Source organism: Bos mutus, unplaced genomic scaffold, assembly GCF_027580195.1.
Source record: "Bos mutus isolate GX-2022 unplaced genomic scaffold, NWIPB_WYAK_1.1 CTG631, whole genome shotgun sequence".
Lineage (NCBI taxonomy): Eukaryota > Metazoa > Chordata > Mammalia > Artiodactyla > Bovidae > Bos > Bos mutus.
The window spans coordinates 10,119-20,211 of record NW_027220111.1 but is presented as its reverse complement, the minus strand read 5'-3'; the positions used below and the strand labels follow the sequence as shown (position 1 = coordinate 20,211).

The 10,093-nt window shown below is 56.5% G+C and overlaps 3 pseudogenes; all 3 read right to left on the bottom strand.

Annotated features, from left to right (window-relative positions):
- Positions 1–1,588: 1,588 nt before the first annotated feature.
- LOC138987082 (5S ribosomal RNA) lies at positions 1,589–1,708 on the bottom strand (annotated as a pseudogene).
- A 3,430-nt stretch (positions 1,709–5,138) lies between these two features.
- On the bottom strand, positions 5,139–5,258 carry LOC138987080 (5S ribosomal RNA; annotated as a pseudogene).
- A 3,435-nt stretch (positions 5,259–8,693) lies between these two features.
- On the bottom strand, positions 8,694–8,813 carry LOC138987081 (5S ribosomal RNA; annotated as a pseudogene).
- Between the last annotated feature and the right edge of the window lie 1,280 nt (positions 8,814–10,093).

The following is a 10,093-nucleotide window of genomic DNA, read 5'->3' as shown; positions in this document are numbered from 1 at the left end:
CCAAAGTCTGAGGACGATGGAAGATCTTCACATTTCTGCAAGAGCCACACACCTCCAGAAGGAACCACAAGACTTGCCTGAAATGGTCAAGGTATAAGTATTGGCCTCAACGTTGGAAGGTCTCCACCTTTGCTATGGAAGTCAAACGATCTTTCTTTGAAATGAAAATGGAGCATACTGAACGTTCACATTCTTCTAGAGCATTTGAAAAGCCCTAACTTGTAGAAATCTGCTGTACGAGTTCCTTGAAAGCAAGAACCTCTATGTATGGATATGTCTTCATGCCTTAGATTGTGCCTCGAATATAGTGTACACATCAACCCAGGAAAGGAAAGAATTGAATCGCCAAATATACAAAGAGATCAAAAGTGCCGAGCCAAGTGACCCCTTGAGGCTTCCAAGAGCTTTTCTGTCTTTCACACACTAAGTAAATACTGAGCACCTACGATGAGCTAGGAGGCATGTAATAAGTTTCAGGGAATAGAAGGCGGAGAGAAGAAGACACAGAGTTCCTGCTTTCACTGAGACGACTCTAATGATACATCACAGGCAGATCCTTTGAGAACCTATAGAGGGGGGCTCTTCCCTCACCACAAAACCTGGGTGTCAGGGAAGGCTTTCCAGAGGCACCATTTCGTTGAGGTCCATAGGTTGAACCTAGGTAAACCAGGGTTGAGTTGCAGGAAGAATTTCAGGCAGGGAAAATAGCATCTTGGAAGGCTATGTGACCAGGGAAACTTAGGACATTCAAGAAACGAAAAATGCCCTATGGGATGGAAGCCAAAGAGTGCAGAGGGCATTCCAGGCAAAAGACATCAGAGAAGAACGTGAGGAGCAAGCCTGAAGGGAAGTGGTCGTATCTTCAATAGGCTGGGAAAATACGAGAGCCGTTGGAGCAGGGAGGTGACAGCATTGCATCTGCATTTCCAAAAGGTCGTCTTGCTCCACATCACTAATGATTGGAGAGGCTCAACTCCAAACTCCAAGGAGGGACCACTTCACATGAGCCCGATTGGGCCTCACTGCGATGTCTGTCAATAACCAATGCTGGAGAAGATGTGGAGCAAAGGGAACTCTCCTCCACGGTGAGTAGGAATGGGCGTGGGTAGAGCCGGTATGGAAAAGAATATGGAGGTTCCCGAAGGAACTAAAAGTGGAAGTAGCGTATGGTTCAGCAGTCCGACTCCCAGGCATAGATCCACCCAAGGTATAAGTGAACAAGATAGATGCCCCGTTTGGGCACATCTATCTGTGCCTGCGCGCGCACATGCGCATGCGCGATGGCCTGCGAGGCAGGGGGTGGGGCGGGGGCTGGGGCTCTGGCTGGAGTCGGTGCAAGCCCAGGGATTGCCTGAGGCAAGCCAAAGGAGCCCCAGATGGAGACGGGACTGCCGGTCGTCGGGTGTCCTGGAAGCCGAATGCGAATGCGGAGGGGCTCGCGGGCCGCGCGGAGGCAACCCAGGTCTGCAGCGGGAGTCGGGGCCCCGGCCACTCGCTCCCCGCGGCCCGGGAGGGGCTGGGGCTGCGGGGGGGATCCAAGAATCGGGACGCGCGGCGGGGGCTGAAGGACCTCTTCTGGTAGGCAAAAAGCCTCGAGCACCCGGGATTCCCAGGTGGTCTCCCATCCAAGATACTAACCAGGCCCGACCCTGCTTAGCTTCCGAGATCAGACGAGATCGGGCGCCTTCAGGCTGATAGGGCCTGAGACGGTGGCGGTTGGCTCGGGGCGCCCTAAGAGCCTTGCGCTTCGCCTCCCTTTCGCTCTGCCCTGCAGGTCGGGCCAACGGGCCGCACCTCTCGTCGCGGGGCGTGCTGTACTTGAGCCGCACGACCCGCGACCGGACTCCAGCCTGCTGACGCCGGCCCGCCCCCCCGAACACCGGCAACACCAGACCAGCAAGCGCCTGGCCGGGCCCGGGGGCCCGAGGGGCTTCCAGGACCCCCCATTGACCGGGAGGGCGTGCGTGCGTGCGTGCGTGCGCGCGGGGCCTGGGGGCTGGGCTGAGGGGTGCGGAGGTCTCGGCGCCCTCCCACCCGCGGCCACTCCAGACCCGGCCGCGCTCGCTGAGCGGGGCCTCCCCCCGATCCCATTCGCTGCTCAGGCCCGCGCGGCCCCGGAGGTGTCGGTCTTCGGCGCCCGCCGCCTCCCAACCCCCGCGGCCCAGGGGCCTCTGAACCTCCTGCGGGCCTAGGCGCAGCGAAACTTGAGCGCCCAACTTGCCCGGCACCTGTCCGGTGCCCAAACCCACCAGAAGCCAGGGAGGCGCGGTCGACCGGAGCGCCTCAGCCCCTCCCCTTCGCACTACCGAGGCCCCCCCTTTGCCCCCACGCCAAGCCCTCGACCTTCCTGAGAGAGCAGACGAGCCACAGGCAGGCACACAGACAGACACACAGACACTCGCACGCACGCACCCACCAAGGGAGACAGCTGGCCTGCGCAAAGCTCCTCAGCCAGAGCCAGAGCGCCTGGGAGAGGCGGGGCCAGACGAACGGGCCGGCGGCTGGCTGTCAGGAGATACAGAGGCAGAAATACATGAAGATTCCGAGACAGACTCCAAGACGGCAAGAGGAGATACACACACACACACACACACACACACACACACACACACACTTGAGTGTGGTCTTTGGAAATACTTGTGTTCGTAGTTGCTGGGTTGAGCCCAACTTTAATACAACCCATGGACTGCGGCCCATCAGGCTCCTCTGTCCGTGGCATTTCCCAGGCGAGGATACTGGGAGTGGGTTGCCATTTCCTTCTCCGGCGGGATCTTCCCGACCCAGGGATCAAACCCCAGTCTCCTGCGCGCGGATGCCTTGCCATCTGAACCAGGACATTGCTAATTCCCTAGGCAAAATACAAAGAATAGAGCTCGTGTTCTACTAAATGGAAAGATGATTTCAAAAACAGAAGCTGTCCTTTGTTGGTATCTTTGAATCTTTATGTAGTTTTCGTTGATTTTTACTGTTAAGGCTAACTGAACAAGGCAAGAGAGAAACCCCAGAATTGAAAAGCAATTGACGGTTTTGAAAGAAACATGTGCAGGTGAAGCTCTCTTCCTTTTTGAGAGATGGTTAAATGCAAAATCTTGATTCAACACATATGACTTTTGTGCACTTTATTTCAAATCTCCATGACAAAACCCTAAGGCGTCCAGGAAGAAAGGAGTAGAGGGGCAGACAAAAAGAGCAACCTTTCCCCTTGGTGCCATCTCAACCAGCTGCTTAGTTCCTTCATCTCAAGGACTATCATCTGGGCTTCTCTGGTTTGTCTGATTCTTGTTTCGGGGACCGTTTCTCATCACAAGGCTGTCAACAGTGGGGTGGGGGGTGTGTGTGTGTGGGGGGGGGGGGGGCCCTTCTTTCCATTCCACATGAGACCCAGTGGACAATCCAGGCCCTGCCCACTGCATTGAGTGTGCAGCAACAATATCAACGGTAATGCCGGTGAACAATGCGTATTCCTGGAATCCACTCCGTTGGCTACTGACTGTGTGTGGTGGTGGTCTGGAACCTAGACCTGGAAGCTTTCTGGATGATTGCAAATGACACCAAAGTCTGAGGACGATGGAAGATCTTCACATTTCTGCAAGAGCCACACACCTCCAGAAGGAACCACAAGACTTGCCTGAAATGGTCAAGGTATAAGTATTGGACTCAACGTTGGAAGGTCTCCACCTTTGCTATGGAAGTCAAACGATCTTTCTTTGAAATGAAAATGGAGCATACTGAACGTTCACATTCTTCTAGAGCATTTGAAAAGCCCTAACTTGTAGAAATCTGCTGTACGAGTTCCTTGAAAGCAAGAACCTCTATGTATGGATATGTCTTCATGCCTTAGATTGTGCCTCGAATATAGTGTACACATCAACCCAGGAAAGGAAAGAATTGAATCGCCAAATATACAAAGAGATCAAAAGTGCCGAGCCAAGTGACCCCTTGAGGCTTCCAAGAGCTTTTCTGTCTTTCACACACTAAGTAAATACTGAGCACCTACGATGAGCTAGGAGGCATGTAATAAGTTTCAGGGAATAGAAGGCGGAGAGAAGAAGACACAGAGTTCCTGCTTTCACTGAGACGACTCTCTAATGATACATCACAGGCAGATCCTTTGAGAACCTATAGAGGGGCCTCTTCCCACACCACAAAACCTGGGTGTCAGGAAGGCTTTCCAGAGGCACCATTTCGTTGAGGTCCATAGGTTGAACCTAGGTAAACCAGGGTTGAGATGCAGGAAGAATTTCAGGCAGGGAAAATAGCATCTTGGAAGGCTATGTGACCAGGGAAACTTAGGACATTCAAGAAACGAAAAATGCCCTATGGGATGGAAGCCAAAGAGTGCAGAGGGCATTCCAGGCAAAAGACATCAGAGAAGAACGTGAGGAGCAAGCCTGAAGGGAAGTGGTCGTATCTTCAATATGCTGGGAAAATACGAGAGCCGTTGGAGCAGGGAGGTGACAGCATTGCATCTGCATTTCCAAAAGGTCATCTTGCTCCACGTCACTAATGATTGGAGAGGCTCAACTCCAAACTCCAAGGAGGGACCACTTCACATGAGTCCGACTGGGCCTCACTGCGATGTCTGTCAATAACCGATGCTGGAGAAGATGTGGAGCAAAGGGAACTCTCCTCCACGGTGAGTAGGAATGGGCGTGGGTAGAGCCGGTATGGAAAAGAATATGGAGGTTCCCGAAGGAACTAAAAGTGGAAGTAGCCTATGGTCCAGCAGTCCGACTCCCAGGCATAGATCCACCCACGGTATAAGTGAACAAGATAGATGCCCCGTTTGGGCACATCTATCTGTGCGTGCGCGCGCACATGCGCATGCGCGATCGCCTCGAGGCAGGGGGTGGGGCGGGGGCCGGGGCTCTGGCTGGAGTCGGTGCAAGCCCCGGGATTGCCTGAGGCAAGCCAAAGGAGCCCCAGGTGGAGACGGGACTGCCGGTCGTCGGGTGTCCTGGAAGCCGAATGCGAATGCGGAGGGGCTCGCGGGCCGCGCGGAGGCAACCCAGGTCTGCAGCGGGAGTCGGGGCCCCGGCCACCCGCTCCCCGCGGCCCGGGAGGGGCTGGGGCTGCGGGGGGGATCCAAGAATCGGGACGCGCGGCGGGGGCTAAAGGACCTCTTCTGCTAGGCAAAAAGCCTCGAGCACCCGGGATTCCCAGGTGGTCTCCCATCCAAGATACTAACCAGGCCCGACCCTGCTTAGCTTCCGAGATCAGACGAGATCGGGCGCCTTCAGGCTGATACGGCCTGAGACGGTGGCGGTTGGCTCGGGGCGCCCTAAGAGCCTTGCGCTTCGCCTCCCTTTCGCTCTGCCCTGCAGGTCGGGCCAACGGGCCGCACCTCTCGTCGCGGGGCATGCTGTACTTGAGCCGCACGACCCGCGACCGGACTCCAGCCTGCTGACGCCGGCCCGCCCCCCCCCCCCGAACACCGCCAACACCAGACCAGCAAGCGCCTGGCCGGGCCCGGGGGCCCGAGGGGCTTCCAGGACCCCCCATTGACCGGGAGGGCGTGCGTGCGTGCGTGCGCGCGGGGCCTGGGGGCTGGGCTGAGGGGTGCGGAGGTCTCGGCGCCCTCCCACCCGCGGCCACTCCAGACCCGGCCGCGCTCGCTGAGCGGGGCCTCCCCCCGATCCCATTCGCTGCTCAGGCCCGCGCGGCCCCGGAGGTGTCGGTCTTGGCGCCCGCCGCCTCCCAACCCCGCGGCCCAGGGGCCTCTGAACCTCCTGCGGGCCTAGGCGCAGCGAAACTTGAGCGCCCAACTTGCCCGGCACCTGTCCGGTGCCCAAACCCACCAGAAGCCAGGGAGGCGCGGTCGACCGGAGCGCCTCAGCCCCTCCCCTTCGCACTACCGAGGCCCCCCCTTTGCCCCCACGCCAAGCCCTCGACCTTCCTGAGAGAGCAGACGAGCCACAGGCAGGCACACAGACAGACACACAGACACTCGCACGCACACCACGCCAAGGGGAGACAGCTGGCCTGCGCGCAAGCTCCTCAGCCAGAGCCAGAGCGCCTGGGAGAGGCCGGGGCCAGACGAACGGGCCGGCGGCTGGCTGTCAGGAGATACAGAGGCAGAAATACATGAAGATTCCGAGACAGACTCCAAGACGGCAAGAGGAGATACACACACACACACACACACACACACACACACACACACACACACTTGAGTGTGGTCTTTGGAAATACTTGTGTTCGTAGTTGCTGGGTTGAGCCCAACTTTAATACAACCCATGGACTGCGGCCCATCAGGCTCCTCTGTCCGTGGCATTTCCCAGGCGAGGATACTGGGAGTGGGTTGCCATTTCCTTCTCCGGCGGGATCTTCCCGACCCAGGGATCAAACCCCAGTCTCCTGCGCGCGGATGCCTTGCCATCTGAACCAGGACATTGCTAATTCCCTAGGCAAAATACAAAGAATAGAGCTCGTGTTCTACTAAATGGAAAGATGATTTCAAAAACAGAAGCTGTCCTTTGTTGGTATCTTTGAATCTTTATGTAGTTTTCGTTGATTTTTACTGTTAAGGCTAACTGAACAAGGCAAGAGAGAAACCCCAGAATTGAAAAGCAATTGACGGTTTTGAAAGAAACATGTGCAGGTGAAGCTCTCTTCCTTTTTGAGAGATGGTTAAATGCAAAATCTTGATTCAACACATATGACTTTTGTGCACTTTATTTCAAATCTCCATGACAAAACCCTAAGGCGTCCAGGAAGAAAGGAGTAGAGGGGCAGACAAAAAGAGCAACCTTTCCCCTTGGTGCCATCGCAACCAGCTGCTTAGTTCCTTCATCTCAAGGACTATCATCTGGGCTTCTCTGGTTTGTCTGATTCTTGTTTCGGGGACCGTTTCTCGTCACAAGGCTGTCAACAGTGGGGGTGGGTGGTGTGTGTGGGGGGGGGGGGGGGGAGCCCTTCTTTCCATTCCACATGAGACCCAGTGGACAATCCAGGCCCTGCCCACTGCATTGAGTGTGCAGCAACAATATCAACGGTAATGCCGGTGAACAATGCGTATTCCTGGAATCCACTCCGTTGGCTACTGACTGTGTGTGCTGGTGGTCTGGAACCTAGACCTGGAAGCTTTCTGGATGATTGCAAATGACACCAAAGTCTGAGGACGATGGAAGATCTTCACATTTCTGCAAGAGCCACACACCTCCAGAAGGAACCACAAGACTTGCCTGAAATGGTCAAGGTATAAGTATTGGACTCAACGTTGGAAGGTCTCCACCTTTGCTATGGAAGTCAAACGATCTTTCTTTGAAATGAAAATGGAGCCTACTGAACGTTCACATTCTTCTAGAGCATTTGAAAAGCCCTAACTTGTAGAAATCTGCTGTACGAGTTCCTTGAAAGCAAGAACCTCTATGTATGGATATGTCTTCATGCCTTAGATTGTGCCTCGAATATAGTGTACACATCAACCCAGGAAAGGAAAGAATTGAATCGCCAAATATACAAAGAGATCAAAAGTGCCGAGCCAAGTGACCCCTTGAGGCTTCCAAGAGCTTTTCTGTCTTTCACACACTAAGTAAATACTGAGCACCTACGATGAGCTAGGAGGCATGTAATAAGTTTCAGGGAATAGAAGGCGGAGAGAAGAAGACACAGAGTTCCTGCTTTCACTGAGACGACTCTAATGATACATCACAGGCAGATCCTTTGAGAACCTATAGAGGGGCTCTTCCCTCACCACAAAACCTGGGTGTCAGGGAAGGCTTTCCAGAGGCACCATTTCGTTGAGGTCCATAGGTTGAACCTAGGTAAACCAGGGTTGAGATGCAGGAAGAATTTCAGGCAGGGAAAATAGCATCTTGGAAGGCTATGTGACCAGGGAAACTTAGGACATTCAAGAAACGAAAAATGCCCTATGGGATGGAAGCCAAAGAGTGCAGAGGGCATTCCAGGCAAAAGACATCAGAGAAGAACGTGAGGAGCAAGCCTGAAGGGAAGTGGTCGTATCTTCAATAGGCTGGGAAAATACGAGAGCCGTTGGAGCAGGGAGGTGACAGCATTGCATCTGCATTTCCAAAAGGTCATCTTGCTCCACATCACTAATGATTGGAGAGGCTCAACTCCAAACTCCAAGGAGGGACCACTTCACATGAGTCCGATTGGGCCTCACTGCGATGTCTGTCAATAACCAATGCTGGAGAAGATGTGGAGCAAAGGGAACTCTCCTCCACGGTGAGTAGGAATGGGCGTGGGTAGAGCCGGTATGGAAAAGAATATGGAGGTTCCCGAAGGAACTAAAAGTGGAAGTAGCCTATGGTCCAGCAGTCCGACTCCCAGGCATAGATCCACCCACGGTATAAGTGAACAAGATAGATGCCCCGTTTGGGCACATCTATCTGTGCGTGCGCGCGCACACGCGCATGCGCGATCGCCTGCGAGGCAGGGGGTGGGGCGGGGGCGGGGGCTCTGGCTGGAGTCGGTGCAAGCCCCGGGATTGCCTGAGGCAAGCCAAAGGAGCCCCAGGTGGAGACGGGACTGCCGGTCGTCGGGTGTCCTGGAAGCCGAATGCGAATGCGGAGGGGCTCGCGGGCCGCGCGGAGGCAACCCAGGTCTGCAGCGGGAGTCGGGGCCCCGGCCACCCGCTGCTCCCCGCGGCCCGGGAGGGGCTGGGGCTGCGGGGGGGATCCAAGAATCGGGACGCGGCGGGGCTAAAGGACCTCTTCTGGTAGGCAAAAAGCCTCGAGCACCCGGGATTCCCAGGTGGTCTCCCATCCAAGATACTAACCAGGCCCGACCCTGCTTAGCTTCCGAGATCAGACGAGATCGGGCGCCTTCAGGCTGATAGGGCCTGAGACGGTGGCGGTTGGCTCGGGGCGCCCTAAGAGCCTTGCGCTTCGCCTCCCTTTCGCTCTGCCCTGCAGGTCGGGCCAACGGGCCGCACCTCTCGTCGCGGGGCGTGCTGTACTTGAGCCGCACGACCCGCGACCGGACTCCAGCCTGCTGACGCCGGCCCGCCCCCCCGAACACCGCCAACACCAGACCAGCCAGCAGCGCCTGGCCGGGCCCGGGGGCCCGAGGGGCTTCCAGGACCCCCCATTGACCGGGAGGGCGTGCGTGCGTGCGTGCGTCCGTGCGCGCGGGGCCTGGGGGCTGGGCTGAGGGGTGCGGAGGTCTCGGCGCCCTCCCACCCGCGGCCACTCCAGACCCGGCCGCGCTCGCTGAGCGGGGCCTCCCCCCGATCCCATTCGCTGCTCAGGCCCGCGCGGCCCCGGAGGTGTCGGTCTTCGGCGCCCGCCGCCTCCCAACCCCCGCGGCCCAGGGGCCTCTGAACCTCCTGCGGGCCTAGGCGCAGCGAAACTTGAGCGCCCAACTTGCCCGGCACCTGTCCGGTGCCCAAACCCACCAGAAGCCAGGGAGGCGCGGTCGACCGGAGCGCCTCAGCCCCTCCCCTTCGCACTACCGAGGCCCCCCTTTGCCCCCACGCCAAGCCCTCGACCTTCCTGAGAGAGCAGACGAGCCACAGGCAGGCACACAGACAGACACACAGACACTCGCACGCACCCACGCCAAGGGAGACAGCTGGCCTGCGCAAGCTCCTCAGCCAGAGCCAGAGCGCCTGGGAGAGGCCGGGGCCAGACGAACGGGCCGGCGGCTGGCTGTCAGGAGATACAGAGGCAGAAATACATGAAGATTCCGAGACAGACTCCAAGACGGCAAGAGGAGATACACACACACACACACACACACACACACACACACACACACACACACTGAGTGTGGTCTTTGGAAATACTTGTGTTCGTAGTTGCTGGGTTGAGCCCAACTTTAATACAACCCATGGACTGCGGCCCATCAGGCTCCTCTGTCCGTGGCATTTCCCAGGCGAGGATACTGGGAGTGGGTTGCCATTTCCTTCTCCGGCGGGATCTTCCCGACCCAGGGATCAAACCCCAGTCTCCTGCGCGCGGATGCCTTGCCATCTGAACCAGGACATTGCTAATTCCCTAGGCAAAATACAAAGAATAGAGCTCGTGTTCTACTAAATGGAAAGATGATTTCAAAAACAGAAGCTGTCCTTTGTTGGTATCTTTGAATCTTTATGTAGTTTTCGTTGATTTTTACTGTTAAGGCTAAC